General features: G+C 38.0%; 1 protein-coding gene across 2 annotated transcripts in view; it reads left to right on the top strand.

Annotated features, from left to right (window-relative positions):
* Window positions 1–13,949: 13,949 nt before the first annotated feature.
* The window catches only part of LOC145694736 (unconventional myosin-XIX-like), a 90,275-nt gene continuing 90,026 nt past the window's right edge, over window positions 13,950–14,198 (top strand). Inside the window, exon 1 of one of the 2 annotated variants that reach the window (XM_081771317.1) lies at window positions 13,950–14,076. The gene's annotated coding sequence lies outside the window, so the exon portion shown is untranslated. Of the gene's footprint in view, window positions 14,114–14,198 lie in introns of both variants that reach the window. The other variant, XM_081771318.1, reaches the window with a different exon arrangement.

Below are 14,198 nucleotides of genomic sequence, written 5' to 3'. Positions count from 1 at the left end.
GAGTTCAGCGGAGCTTTTTTTTTATAAGCCTAGACATGTGTGAAATACTTGGAAAAATTCACTATTTTGCTCAAATTACCCCTCCTATGTAACTTTTTTTGACGAACCAATTGTTTGTCGCATGCTTGCCTGTATTCACATCAGACACGTTAGGGTAGCTATTTATTTATTTATTTTTTTTTTTTTCATAAAACAAAACTGTATTTTACCTCTCAATAAACCTACGCCAACTCAACAAATTCAACATTGTTGCGTTTTAAATATAATTTACTAATTGCAAAAGAATGCTAATTGCAAAATCATTATCACAACCGGATTCCTCGATTCATTTACTATAGAAAACGTATAGATTATCGCCCAAATTATTACTTTCATGATATTTCATTTTGTCCGCCTTGGCCCCACTGTACGCCGTCCTCCCACTTCCAGAAAATGTCTGTGGCGTCCCCCCACTTTCTAAAAAAATTTACAATGGAGAAAGATAGGCACAGGGGACAGCATGACGTCATATGACCCCCTACCTTTTCAGATCCACTTTTACCCCTGCCTAAAAGTATTATATATGTCTAGTTCTAATATTTCTTGGTTAGACTTAGAATTTATGTAACAACCTTCGTGTTTTTAAATTAATTGCCATCAAACTATGTCATTCATTATGACATGGAGGGGAAGCAAAGAGTTTAAAAATTACTAAAAAGCATTTTGCAATAAAAGTTTTAAAAAGCGGCATGACTCACTCCTATATAATTCAGAATCCTGTTTGAAAATGTCCAGACAGTACCTCCATCATAATAGATAATGTAACATTTTTTAACATAAGCCCCATACATTATCCGTAATTATAATATACTAATAAAGAATTCGATTAAAGGTACTTTAAATTTATTTCAAAGTTGCCTCAATAAATCTAGGGTTGCCATATTACCCGATTTTAGCGGGTACCACCCGATTTTCAGGTCCCACGAAAAACTACTTTTTCCACGCTTTTTTGGATTGGAGAAAAATCTAAGACGACTTTGTTGATAAAGTTTGTTTCATTCAACGTAAACCGCTACGCGTATTATGATAGACGTATCATGCGTAGAATTTTATGATAAGATTTTATGCAAAAGAGATTTAAAAAAAAACTTAAAAGGAGATATATATAAATGTGCCATAATCATACACATTTTAGTGCAACATCTGAATACTTACGTATGATCTCATGGTGCGTGTTTCTTTGATAACCATTCTGTCCAGTTCAGCTGAACAAGTCTATGTTTTTACCTAGTCTATGTGTACTCCTATTCTTTATATATTCAGGAATGATTGCAAATTGAATTACGGTATCCTTAGCATTTTGTTTAAATTAGATTCATTATTAATATTTTTTTTCTTTTAAAATGTTTATTCTGTATTTTATATATTGTGAAACCCTGGTAATTTTGTGTTAGTACGTTTTCAAGTAGCAATCTCTAAAAATGATTGTCATAAGAGATGGACAAAGATTCCTCAATAAGTTTTGCCTTTCTTATGATAAAAATTTAGAAATTGTTTTGTCTTTCTTAGGGAAAGAACTGTAAGAACAATATCTACCATACATCTATTTTTATTTTTATTTTTATTTTTTATTTTTTAAATTTAATTTTATTTATTTATTTATTTTGAAAACTTGCCTTACAGATATCTTTACAATTGTAGATATCTTACTTAATACTTACTTTACAATTTGAGACTTACATTTGTTGAACTTAGTAAATATTAAACACAAAAACTAAATTTGCTTTACTTAGTTTCGTTAGAAATGTATATTGGAAGTGTCACTTAACAAAGAAATCACTTAAAAAAAAGTCCAAAGGATCCCAGGTCAGTATTTGTAATATTTGTAATACACAAGTTCACGTCAGTACTTACGGTTTAGAATCCCCAGCTTTTCTAATTTTAAAATATCGCAACCCTAAATAAATCGATAATATGGGATGAATTCATCAGTCGTGTGAGCATACACGTAGTAAAACAAATAGTTGAAAAGTGGAAACAGTGAAATAGCATTAGTGTGGACTCTAGGCCGGACAGAAGTCATATTAACCATAATTTACAGTTTGATATCTGAATGAAGAAGTATATCTACTGCAGAGATTCTTAAAGTTCACTCCATTTGTATCCATTTTTAGCCATACAGGGTAATCACTCGCACGTATTGTCATTGAAATCCTCAATGGGTACGCTATTTTTCTTGTTGATTGCAGAGGACAATCATGTGACAATTAAGGGCGCCGATTTCTCTGTAAATTTGGGGAGCCCATTCAGATGCAGAAGGTATATATATGAAGATTTTAAGACAAATTGCGCTCAAATTACGCCAAATATTGTATACTCATAAATACAATAGGGGGCCCATATGAGCTTTGGGAGGGCCCGGGCCCCCTCGGTCCCCCAGGATCGGCGCCCTTGGTGACAATGCCACCAATATAACAGGAAAATATGACGACGTACAAGCTTATATAAACTGTCGTAACGAAAGGGTTTTATACCATGTGCGGCATAATTCTTTGAAATTGGTGAGAAAAGCTGTTGTCAATTGTTGTGGAAACGCTTTGGATTTTCCCACCTGCTCCAGTTTTGTCCAGTTTCTTCAGTGGGACATCTCGTCCTTGGAATTGCTTGGAAACCAAAGTAAAAGAAAACTCTGCCACCTTTGAAACTTTCAAAACACTATGAGGAAATCGATGCTAAGCTAATAGTGATGCGTATGTTGTCGTCAGAGTTATGAAGTTAGAAAAGTTCTCCGAGAGATTGGGGTGGACCCATCTGAAAGCATACGAATATGAAGAAATGCAAATAAACTTGTAAAGATGACATCATTTGAAATATATTTTATGGCGTTATTATGGAGCAAAAGTTTGAAAAAAGATTGACTAGACCAGTAAATATCTCCAATGTGAAGGAATGGAACTAATAGAGGGTGTTAAGTTGCTTGAAGCCTTATCTTTGCAAATATATTCATTGCGAGACAGATATGAAGTTTTTGAAAGATAAACAATGGAAGAAAGAGGACAACAGTACAAGGACGAAAGCAGAAGAAAAGTAGCCAGGAAGAGGTTTCCAGACGAGAGCCCATCAGCAGAAACCTCTTTAATTGAAAGCAACAAATTCCGCTTTGCCACTTTCAACTACACAATTGACAAATTAGCTTCTAAGTTATGAATAAGAAAGGATAATACACGGAACTGTATGAGAGGTTTGGCTTTTTGACTGAGTTTGCAGATTTCAGGGAAGATGGTCTGGAAATGGCATGCAGTACTTTTTTGTGAAGTACAATGGTGATCTTGACTCAAACTTTTGTGATGAATTTAAACAATTTACTTTGTATACACCCTGTTTCAAAAAGAATATACGTATTTCGAATGCATATATTTATTAAACTTTAAGACATACGAATATGAAATTTTACACACATATTTACGAACCTCTCAAGTTCAATTACAGTTTAAAGTTAAAATTACACATGTTCAATATGTCCTCCATCAGCGACACGAACCACACCGATACTCAAATTCCTCTCATACTCGGGCAAGCATGTTCTGCGTCACTGATGTTATGGCAGCACGGATCCGGTTCTTCAATCTTCCAGGTTCTGTGGGAGTGTTGGTACATAAACGTTGTCTTTAACGAAACCCCACAGGAAGAAGTCACAGGGCGTCAAATCCGGTGACCGTGGAGGCCAGCTGAGACATGCTAAGTCGCCAGCTCTTTGACGACCAATACAATGGTTCAGTAGAGTTTCATTCAGATATTCACGCACTTGGCGACTCCAGTGGGGTGCCCCGTCTTGAAAAATGAAGTTGTCTTCGTGCAGCTTCGGAAACAACCAGTTTTGTAACATAGCGAGATACTGCTGACTGTTAACCGTGTTTCCATTAAAGAAGAATGGGCCGTAAACAGATGATCGGGATGTCGCACAAAACACATTGACTTTGGGCGAATCTTGTACACGTTCAATGACTGCATGTGGGTTCTGTAGGCCTAGGGATGGGCACCGACTCGTAACTCGAAGCGTAATTTTCTCGAGTCGAGTTCCGAGCCGAGTCACTGTTTTCAGGTCGAGTTTCGAGTCGAGTCGAGTTTGATAAATGGCTCGCTCGTTCAGCTCGTTTTAACTCGTTTTGAAATCATTGCTGATTAGGCTGGAAAACGAAACCCATGAGAAATGTAAGCAGTAAGTTGAAATATTTTTAGTGTTGCTCACAAGATGGAACATTGCACATCTCGTCTTGATTAATAAGACGACAATGGGTTTTTATAACTAGACAGCCTCAAATGTCGTGAGCACCAATATAAATATATACTATAGTTCTGACCATCAAGGTTGAGACCTGCACGGTCGAAGTTTTGCGCCCAAGCTGAAGCCCAACCCGGGTAGTGATGTCAACCAGCTCAGCTCGGTTCAGCTGAGCGAACAGCTCTAGCCGGCGCGGTTGGGATGAGCTACCGACTTGGTTCAGGTGAGCCATTGGATCGAGCCAGCTAGGTTGGGTGAGCTGTTGGTTCGGCTCGATAGTGAATGAGCTGTGAGCCGAGCTACTCAGCCGTTGACGACCCTAAACCTGGACCGAACAGTTTTGAACATGTTTGACCGGTGCCCTATAACTTTTAGGCCTAACAATTTTTGGCTCGAACCCGAATACTTGCTCCTCCAGAACTCAAACCCAGAACCTCGTAAACGATGTCCCTGCCTCCTAGACTTCACGACTCCCGAGGTCTGCAGTCAACTAGTTCTTAGTATTCAGTTACAAACCGTCAATCTTTCATGTTTATACACTGCGTTGTTATATTAATATTATTATTATTATTAATAATAATAATAATAATAATAATAATAATAATAATAATAATAATAATAATAAATTCTAGTAGTAGTAGTAGTAGTAGTAAGTATCATTGATAATAATTATATTGCCTATGTAGGATACTTGAAAAAACTATTTGAAACTACACGCAGCATTTGGCTCGATTTGGCTCGTTTTGGCTCGACTCGACTCGAAAGTCGAGTCAAATTCGGGTCGAGCTTCGAGTCGAGTTGGAGGAAATTTTTCAAGTTGAGTTCTCGAGTCGACCTCGAAGATGTCTAGTCGAGTCGAGTTTCAATGAAAACTCGTTCGAACTCGCTCGAGCCCATCCCTATGTAGGCCCCAAATTCGAACATTTTGTTTGTTTACCTGACCACTAACACGGAAAGTCTCTTCATCACTGAACGCGATGCGTTGTGCAAAAGTGTTATCATTGTCAATAGTATCCAGAATCTCGTTACAAAATGCTACACGTTTGCGTTTGTCATCAGGACGCAGAGCTTGTAACAGCTGTAACTTGTACGGCTTCATAACCAACCGACGTCTCAAAACACGCCAAATTGTTGTTGTCGGCACTTGTAACTCTCGACTGGCACGACGAGTTGATTTTGAAGGACTACGTTGGAAAGCAGGTGTAACATTTTCTTCAGGAATACGATGGCGGCCAGGATTCTTTCCTTTACATACACATCCTGTATCTATAAACTGTCGATACCATCTGCGAATGTTCCACCCATTCGGAGGATCAATTTGGTACCTCAACCTGAAAAGTCTTTGCACTGTAATCACGGAATTACACTTCGCAAACTCGAGAACACAAAATTATTTCTGCTGCGAAGTAGCCATTTTAAACATATGACGGTTACCAAGCAAAACAAAAGACAACTGACATCCAACGACTATTAATATAAACTAGACTATGCATTCGTTTCTCCAATAGCCGAGTCGAGGCGCAGCGATCTATAGTTTGGACAAAATAATTCTTCGTAATACGTATATTCTTTTTGAAGCAGGGTGTATAAAAGGAATAAAGAAGCGAAGTGATTATGCAAGAATGGCTGCTGCGGATTTGCTGAAGTTGATTTACAGGAATAAAATAAAGTGAAATTAAATTTTTGAGTTTTACGTCCAACGATTATGCCGTCTAGGCTAAAGGAGACGGTGATGATGAGAAATGAATGAAATGGTGGAATGAAGAAAGTGGGAGGAAACCGGAGAACTCCGAGGAAACCCACGCACACGGCGTTTGTCCGCCACAAAGTTCACTTGGCGGGAGTTACAAGAAGTTTTTTAAACGTTTGTCTGGCTTTCAGAATTTATAAGTGTTTGTAACTAATTGTACAGGAGACAGGCCCACAACTAGAGGGGGCTACGGGGGGCCTGGTTAAACTTCTCGTGGCTCCTCCAGACCTCAACTGAAAATGCTATTATTTATTTTAAAAAAATTGTAGGAGAATTTTTAATGACTTGACCCCACTAACATATTCATGGACCCCCTCAAACGTCTGTGGCTGGTTGAGCTACTTTGTGGCTAAGTGGTTAGCGTACGCTCCTTTGGCGTGGGAGACCCGGGTTCGATTCCCGGCGGGAGTTCATGTGGTTTGGATTCCACGTTAATCAGTAGGTCCACATCTCATATAGCCTCGCTGCTGAAAGGGACGCTAAACTAAAATCAACTCAACTCAACTCTGTGCCTGGTTTTGGGCCTGAGAGGACAGCTTTCTTTTTTAAAGTTGTAGCTGACAAAATCACCAACTCGTGCAACTATGGGGGAAGAGAAACTGAACTCTTTAGCCTTATTGTCAGTTAAATCCACGTTTTTGCAAAAAGCACGTTTTGAAGAATTTACTGAAAACTTTGTGCGAGCAAAGTGCAGAAAAATGCCTTTTAAACTCTACTGCGTATGTCCTATTTTTATATTACGTTTCGAAGCTAAATATAAAAAGTTACCGAGTAATTGTGAATTTAAAATATTTAATTTTTGTTAAGTGTTTATTACTACAATCCAGAATGTTCTCTTTGAAAGTCGTAGTCAGTAAATTCGGTTTTGGTTCACAATAACTAAACTTATTATTTTTTAAAATGGGGCCCCATGTATTTTTCCGCTCCAGAGCCCGCAATGGTCTTAATCCTACTCTGTTCATTATTGCTTAAGCTGCTCAACGAATTCGATAAACTCATTAATATATTCAAATAGGGGGCGCGATGGCTCAGTGGTAGAGCGTTCACCTCCGGTGCTTGGGGTCCCTGGTTCGATCCCAGCTCGCGCCGTGTGGACTTTGTGGTGGACAAACACTGTGCTCGTGGGTTTTATCAGAGTTCTCCCGTTTCCTCCCTCTTTCTTCATTCCACCGTTTCACTCATTTCTCATTATCATCGTCTCCTTTAGCATAACCGTGGGACGTTAAAGATTTTATTTAATTTCATTTTAATATATTCAAATATTTACTTTACCCGAAGCATGTGCATTTTATATAAAACAAGAACTCCAACGGGCTAGGAAAGGGTGCGTGTGAATCATCCGCAGTTATTTCCTTGACTTAGGGGAGATTGTGGGCATGTTTGCTCCTGTGGGAGAACTTTGCAACGCCAGGCACGCCACCCTTAGCATCTGCGCATAACGTGGGAAATAACTGATAGTGCTTCATTCTTAACAGTTTGCGTCAAAGCATCCAAATTCTGCATGCACTGTAATTTGCGGTAATAGTCATAATAGTTATATATACCGGGTGCGTCATTTATAATGTCAAACCTTGAGACGGAGAAACCAAAAGAGAGAGAGAAGCGAAACTTTGCACGAAGCAACTATACAAAGGGGCACATTGGTAGTCGTATTATTTGACATCACCGGATGAACAGTGTTGCCAACCCAATATGATTATGATTTTTTTAAAATGGAACGACCTAAATTGTATTTCATAATTGAATTCAACACTAAAAAGAAAGACGAAAGATACGAAAGAAACTTTATATTTGTTATTTCTCGAGAAGTTTGCAACACTGACCTGCGGGTGGCATATCTTTCGTCTTCCTTTTTAGTGTTGAATTCAATTATGAAATACAATTTAGGTCGTTCCATTTAAAAAATCATAACTTTATATTAGGTTGGCAACACTTTTCATCCGGTGATATCAAATAATACGTCTACCAATGTACCCCTTTGTATAGTTGCTTCGTGCAAAGTTTCGCTTCTCTCTCTCTTTTGGTTTCTCCGTCATCAAGGTTTGACATTATAAATGACGCACCCGGTATATATATATATATATATATATATATATATATATATATATATATATATATATATATATATATATATATATATAGAGAGAGAGAGAGAGAGAGAGAGAGAGAGTGGCCCATTTTAATATTTTCAAGGAAATATATCGAAAACGGTTGAACATAACTGAACTGAATAAAAACTCAAATAGGAAGTACCATGGGGCAAATCGAATGGTTATTTCGCCGTGCCCCTCAGGGCCGCTCTTCAAGGGGGCCCAACTTTAAAATTTTAAATGGAAACATGGGGCGAGTGACACCTCGTTCGATAGATCTATAAAAACTAAAAAGCGATGTAGCAAAAGATTTTTCATATCGGTCACTGTATTCAAAATGACCGCTAAGACATGACGCTTAGATTAAGCGTCTAGTACCACTAATATGAAAACGGTTGGAGATAAATGAACAGAACAAAAAGTGAAAGAGGAAAATGACATAAAGCACATCAAATTATGTCGGGGTGACCCCCCAGGGCCGACTTTCATGGGGACCAGGGCCCAACTTCAAAATTGTCATTGGAGAAAACATAGGTCATGTGATATCTCCCTCGATAGATCTTTAAAAACTAAAAAGTGTTGTGGAAAAATATTTTTCATATCGGTCACCGTATTCAAAATGGCCGCCGAGACATGGTGCCTGTATCAGATAAAACGCCCAGTACTACTAATATGAAAACGGTTGGAGATAAATGAACAGGATAAAACTCGTATAGGAAATCACAGAGGGTATTTATCATTTCACACCTCGAGAATAATCCAACGGAAAAAAAAGAGTGTTAAGTATAAGTGACATAATGCTAAAGAGGACATTAATTCTTAGAAAATTATCTTTCTGATCTCCCTCCGTAAGTGGGTGAAGCGGAAATGATAAAATCTCAAATGAGAACCCCACTTTTACTTGCAATAGATATGGTTTGTCTGAAACACTTGGATGTACAAGTGACTGGTACTGTAATGAACCAATTTTGTACAAACGATTTTTGAGCAAAACCAACATTTGTACATGTTGTTCTAAAATTGCATTGTTCGACAAACTGGTTTCGCATTTCAATTGATTCATTTTTGCACAGATCATTGCCTGCAATCAAAATGGAAGGTACTATTTAACAAGAACTTTATCTACTTTTTTCCATTACAGACATCTATCTGTTATAAAAACACATTTCAAATAATTTTGTTGTGTAGATACAATTTGCAAAAACTAAGATTCTCATTTGCAATTTCACCGTTCCTTCCCGTCCCGCTTCACCCACTTACGGAGAACGTTGGAACGATGATTTTCTAGGAACTAGATTTCCTTCTTCGCATTATGGCACTTTTACTCTAATCATCTTCTCCTCCGTTGCAACATTTTCGAGCCCTGGAATGATAAATACCCTCTGTAATTTCGTATAGGAATTTTATTCTGTTCATCCGTTATCATCTTCAACCGTTTTCATATTAGTGATACTGGACGTTTTATCTGATACAGGCACTATGTCTTGGCGCCCATTTTGAAAACGGTGATCCATATGGACAATCTTTTGCCACAACACTGTTTAGTGTATGAAGATCTATCGAACGAGGTATCACTTGACCCATATTTTCTTTTAAAATTTCTACATTGGGCCTGGGCCCCATGAAAGGCGGCCATAGGGGCACCGCAACAGCATCATTCGATTTTCCCCATAGCTTTCCTATTTGAGTTTTTGTTTGGTTCATTTATGTTCGACCGTTTTCGAGATATTTCCGTGGAAAGATTAAAATTGGCCACCCTATATATACAGGGTGGGCCATTTTAATTAATCCACGGAAATATCTGAAAAATGATAAAACATAGAAGAAATTTTTGAAGTACACGTAATATATTTCTAAGGGGGAAAACCAATTCCGCCAAAAGTACCCCTCCCCGCCTCCCGCAAATGGGGGTAACGGGGGGTAACTTTGAAATGTCAAATGGGAACATGGGTCGAGTAACACCTCGTTCGAAAGGTCTTGGAAAACTAAGTAACGCTGTACCAAAAGATGTTTCATATTGTGCACCAGTTTCAAAATGGCCGCTATGATATTGTTCGGAAACTCCAGTACCCGTAGTATGAAAACCATGGAAGGTAAATGAATGGAACAAAATTGAAATACGTAAATATCATAGGGCATATCGAATGTTGTAATCCCTGTGATCCCAGTGGCCTCCCTGAAGGGGTCTTGTGGGCTAACTTCAAAATTTCAATGTCCGACCGGACAACGGTTCGGGCGTACGCTTGACCTACCCAATGCTGTTTGGAAGGCAGACTTCATGCATAGAGAATTGGTGCACTAAGTTAACGCGGATGGCCACAGTTACATTTTGATTAACTATTAACATTCATGTCATATTGTGAGCTTGAGGGACGAAACGGTGTGTACGTATATCCCCGAAATGCTTTCTGAATAACCAGCATGCATTGCATAAAAGTTTCTCTTTTTTTAGTCACTACAGCGTCATCCTTACAAACAAATGTTTCAACCACACCATACCTATTTGTAAGGTTAGCCTTAATTTACGAATTAAAGTAGAGTTCTCGTTTGAACTTTCACTTTACTTTCCACCCCACTCACATACAGAGCGCAGGGAGAGATTATTTTGCAGGACTTGGATTTCTCTCTATACATTAAGGCAATTTTACTCTAATATTTTTATCTCTGTTGTATTATTCTCGAGCCTTTGAACGCCTCCGTGGTTTTCCTATTTAATTTTCGTTATTTTCATTTATGTCTAACCGTATTCATACTATGGGCACTAGACGTTTTCTTAGACACAGTCACCATGTCTTTGCGATCATTTTGAAAACGGTGTCTCATGTCGAAAATTTTCTTACAGAAGCTTTTTGATATTAATTTGTCTACGTAACGTGATGTTACTCGCTTCAAGCTACTATTTGAAATTTTCAAGTTGGCCCCGGATACCTTTCAGTTGGCCCTTGGAGTCACCCCGACAACACCTCTCGATGTGCCTTACGTCAGTTAGCTACTCCAGTTTTTCTTTTGTTGATTTATCTCCAATCGCTTTCATATTACGGGTACTAAACCTTTTCTCTGACACGGATACTATGTTTCGGTGGCCTTTTGAGAACACTGCCATTTCACATCAATCGTTTTCTCCTGCAATATGTGAGATTTTGCAAGATTTATCGAACGAGGTACCACTCGACTCATGTTCTATTTGAAATTTTGAAGTTAGCCCCCAAGACCCCTTTAGGGAGGCCACTGGGATCACAGGGACCACACCGTTCGATATGCCCTATGATATTTACGTATTTCAATTTTGTTCCATTCATTTACCTTCCATGGTTTTCACACTACGAGTACTGGAGTTTCTGAACCATATTATGGCGGCCATTTTGAAACCGGTGAACAATATGGAACATCTTTTGGTACAAGGTTACTTAGTTTTCCAAGACCTTTCGAACGAGGTATTACTCGACCCATGTTCCCATTTGACATTTCAAAGTTACCCCCCGTTACCCCCATTTACGGGGGGCGGGGAGGGGTACTTTTGGCGGAATTGGGTTTCCCCCTTAGCAATATATAACGTGTAGTTGAAACATTTCTTCTATGTTTTATCATTTTTCAGATATTTCGGTGGATTAATTAAAATGGCCCACCCTGTATATATATATATATATATATATATATATATATATATATATATATATATATATATATATATATAGGGTGTTAATGAACTATACCGACAAACTCTAAGAGCTGATTCCTCGCATCAAAATAAGAGGAAAAGTTCATGTGGACCTATGGCGAAAAGTGCATAGTTTCAGAGCTAGGGCTGCCAAAATCGTGAAAGAGCCAAATTTCAAAAGGCCCTATTTTGAATTCGAGAGACTGTGGATGGTGGTCCTTATCATCATAAAGGAAATCACGTATACGCAATCCAAAAATGAATATTTCATTAATGTTCAATGTGTGTACTGATTATTCCCTGCTTGTGAAATTCCCAGACATGCCATCAACCGAATTTTGAGATATGCTCTGATTTTATGATTGGTCCAAAATAGGCAAACGATAAGTCTTGATACCAGTGAACACGGAATTCTTTGGCACGATGTCGGAAGTGTTGAGAATCAGCAGCAGAACCGTTTCTCGTACTCAGGAAATCGCATGGTGCGATATTTTCTTTCACGCTTATAAGTGAAGAAATCCTTAAATATACCGTGACGAAATACATATTATCACACGTTATTCCGAATGTAAAGAAACATGGAGCTGCCGGTTATTAAGACTTCCGCCTTCCCTCCGAAGCATTAGATGCCCATTGTTGTCAAGACTTACCTCCTGATTACTTGGACCATCCTTGAAATCAGAGTATATCTGAAAACTCTATTGAGAGCATAAATTATCTGAGAATTACACCCTGTAGGGAATACCCTGTACACCTATTGAAAATTGATTAAATATGCACAGATGAAGTATGATGAAGACCACAATCCGCAGTTTCTCGAATTCGAAATAAGGCCTGTTAAAATTTAGCATTTTCGCAATTTTGGACAGTCATAGCTGTGAAACTATGCACTTTTCGCTATAGGTCTATATGGACTTTTTCTCTAATTTTGATGTGAGGAATCACCTCTTACAGTTTCTCGGTATAGTTCATTAACACCCTTGATATATATATCAGGGGTAAAAATGTGTGTGAAACGGTAGGTAGCGGCATGACGTCGCCGTCTCCCTGTCTATATTTGCCCATTGATTTTTTTTAAGGAACTGAGGGACGCATCCCCCCGCAATTTACCCCTTATGTATATTGCAGCTTTGCATTGCGTAAAGGCGGATTTTCATGTGTCCTTTACCTCCGTGAGCAGCGAGCGATTGTGCTAAACAGCCAATGAAATCACGCATCGGAGATGGCGCGCTACACTCGCGTCAGAGTAAAAATTTGTTCAATTCTGACGGAAGTAGCGCGCGTACACTATTGTATTCACTGACTAACATGGCGGAGGTAAGAACAGCGTTTGAAGAACTGCTCGTAGAACAAGTAAGAGAAAACAAAATTTGGACAACCTTAAGTATCCGAAATACAAGGATTCAGTATTAAGGACAAAAACATGCCATCAAATTGCTGAAAATATTGGTATCGATGGTTAGTACTTTTATATTTGTGTAATTAATTAGTTGTATTACCGGGAACAATAGATAGTTCATACAATAACTGGTATGTACAAATTATCAATCCCTATATAAAATAAAAGCAATGTAATTTGAAACATGCTTTAGTATGATTTATAAATATTTTTATTTGTTTTATAAAATTTATCCGGATCGGATTTTAATTCAAAGAAAAGGTTCCTGTATATTGCGTATTCTCGTCGAAGCTGGAAAATGGGGTGAACCCACCACATTTTCCTAACATACTTCTGACGGCGGCGTTTTGAAATATAATATATTCCAGCTAAAACGATAGCTCTCCTTCGGGAATCCACTATCACAAACTAAAGTCGCAAACTTTCTATTTTACGCATGCGCATTAGCTAGCGAGTAGTAATTTGGCGCAATACACGCACGGATGTATGAAAACGAAAATAATGTACGATGAATACGCTATATGTGATGCTTCCGTTCTAACGCGGGCATGAAAATCCGCCTTTACGCTCGACAATTTTTGCGAAAGGTAGTACAGAATAAAGACTTTTTCTTTTATTTACAGTAACGATTTTCCTTAAGATTTTTACTTCTACTATCTCTTGAATAAAATGGACAATTTCCTAATGAAGATGAAATTCTTGCAACCCTTTTGCCCCCACAGATAGTGTCAATGTTAATTATAGTAAATTGTGAGTTTCATTTTCGTTTGTATATACACTTTTGTAACTTGCGGGAGAGGTCGTCTATAGCGGTTTGGCAACTTCTTATACATTTAGAAGAAAAGAAGAAGAAGAAAACTATGTACGGAATTGTGAACATTCGTTGAACCCCGCGTGAGTCAAATGTAGCTGTTAATGGTAATGGCAAGAATATAAAATTTCCGTAATTTTCAAAGTAGGGCTTTACTAATTTTAGTTTGTATACAAATAATATATTTCAAAAGCAAACTTGTATATCATACAATTTGTTTACTTTTAGT

The sequence above is a fragment of the Thermobia domestica genome, chromosome 9, assembly GCF_964235325.1.
Source record: "Thermobia domestica chromosome 9, izTheDome1.hap1.1, whole genome shotgun sequence".
Lineage (NCBI taxonomy): Eukaryota > Metazoa > Arthropoda > Insecta > Zygentoma > Lepismatidae > Thermobia > Thermobia domestica.
This window is presented reverse-complemented; position numbering and strand designations above follow the sequence as displayed.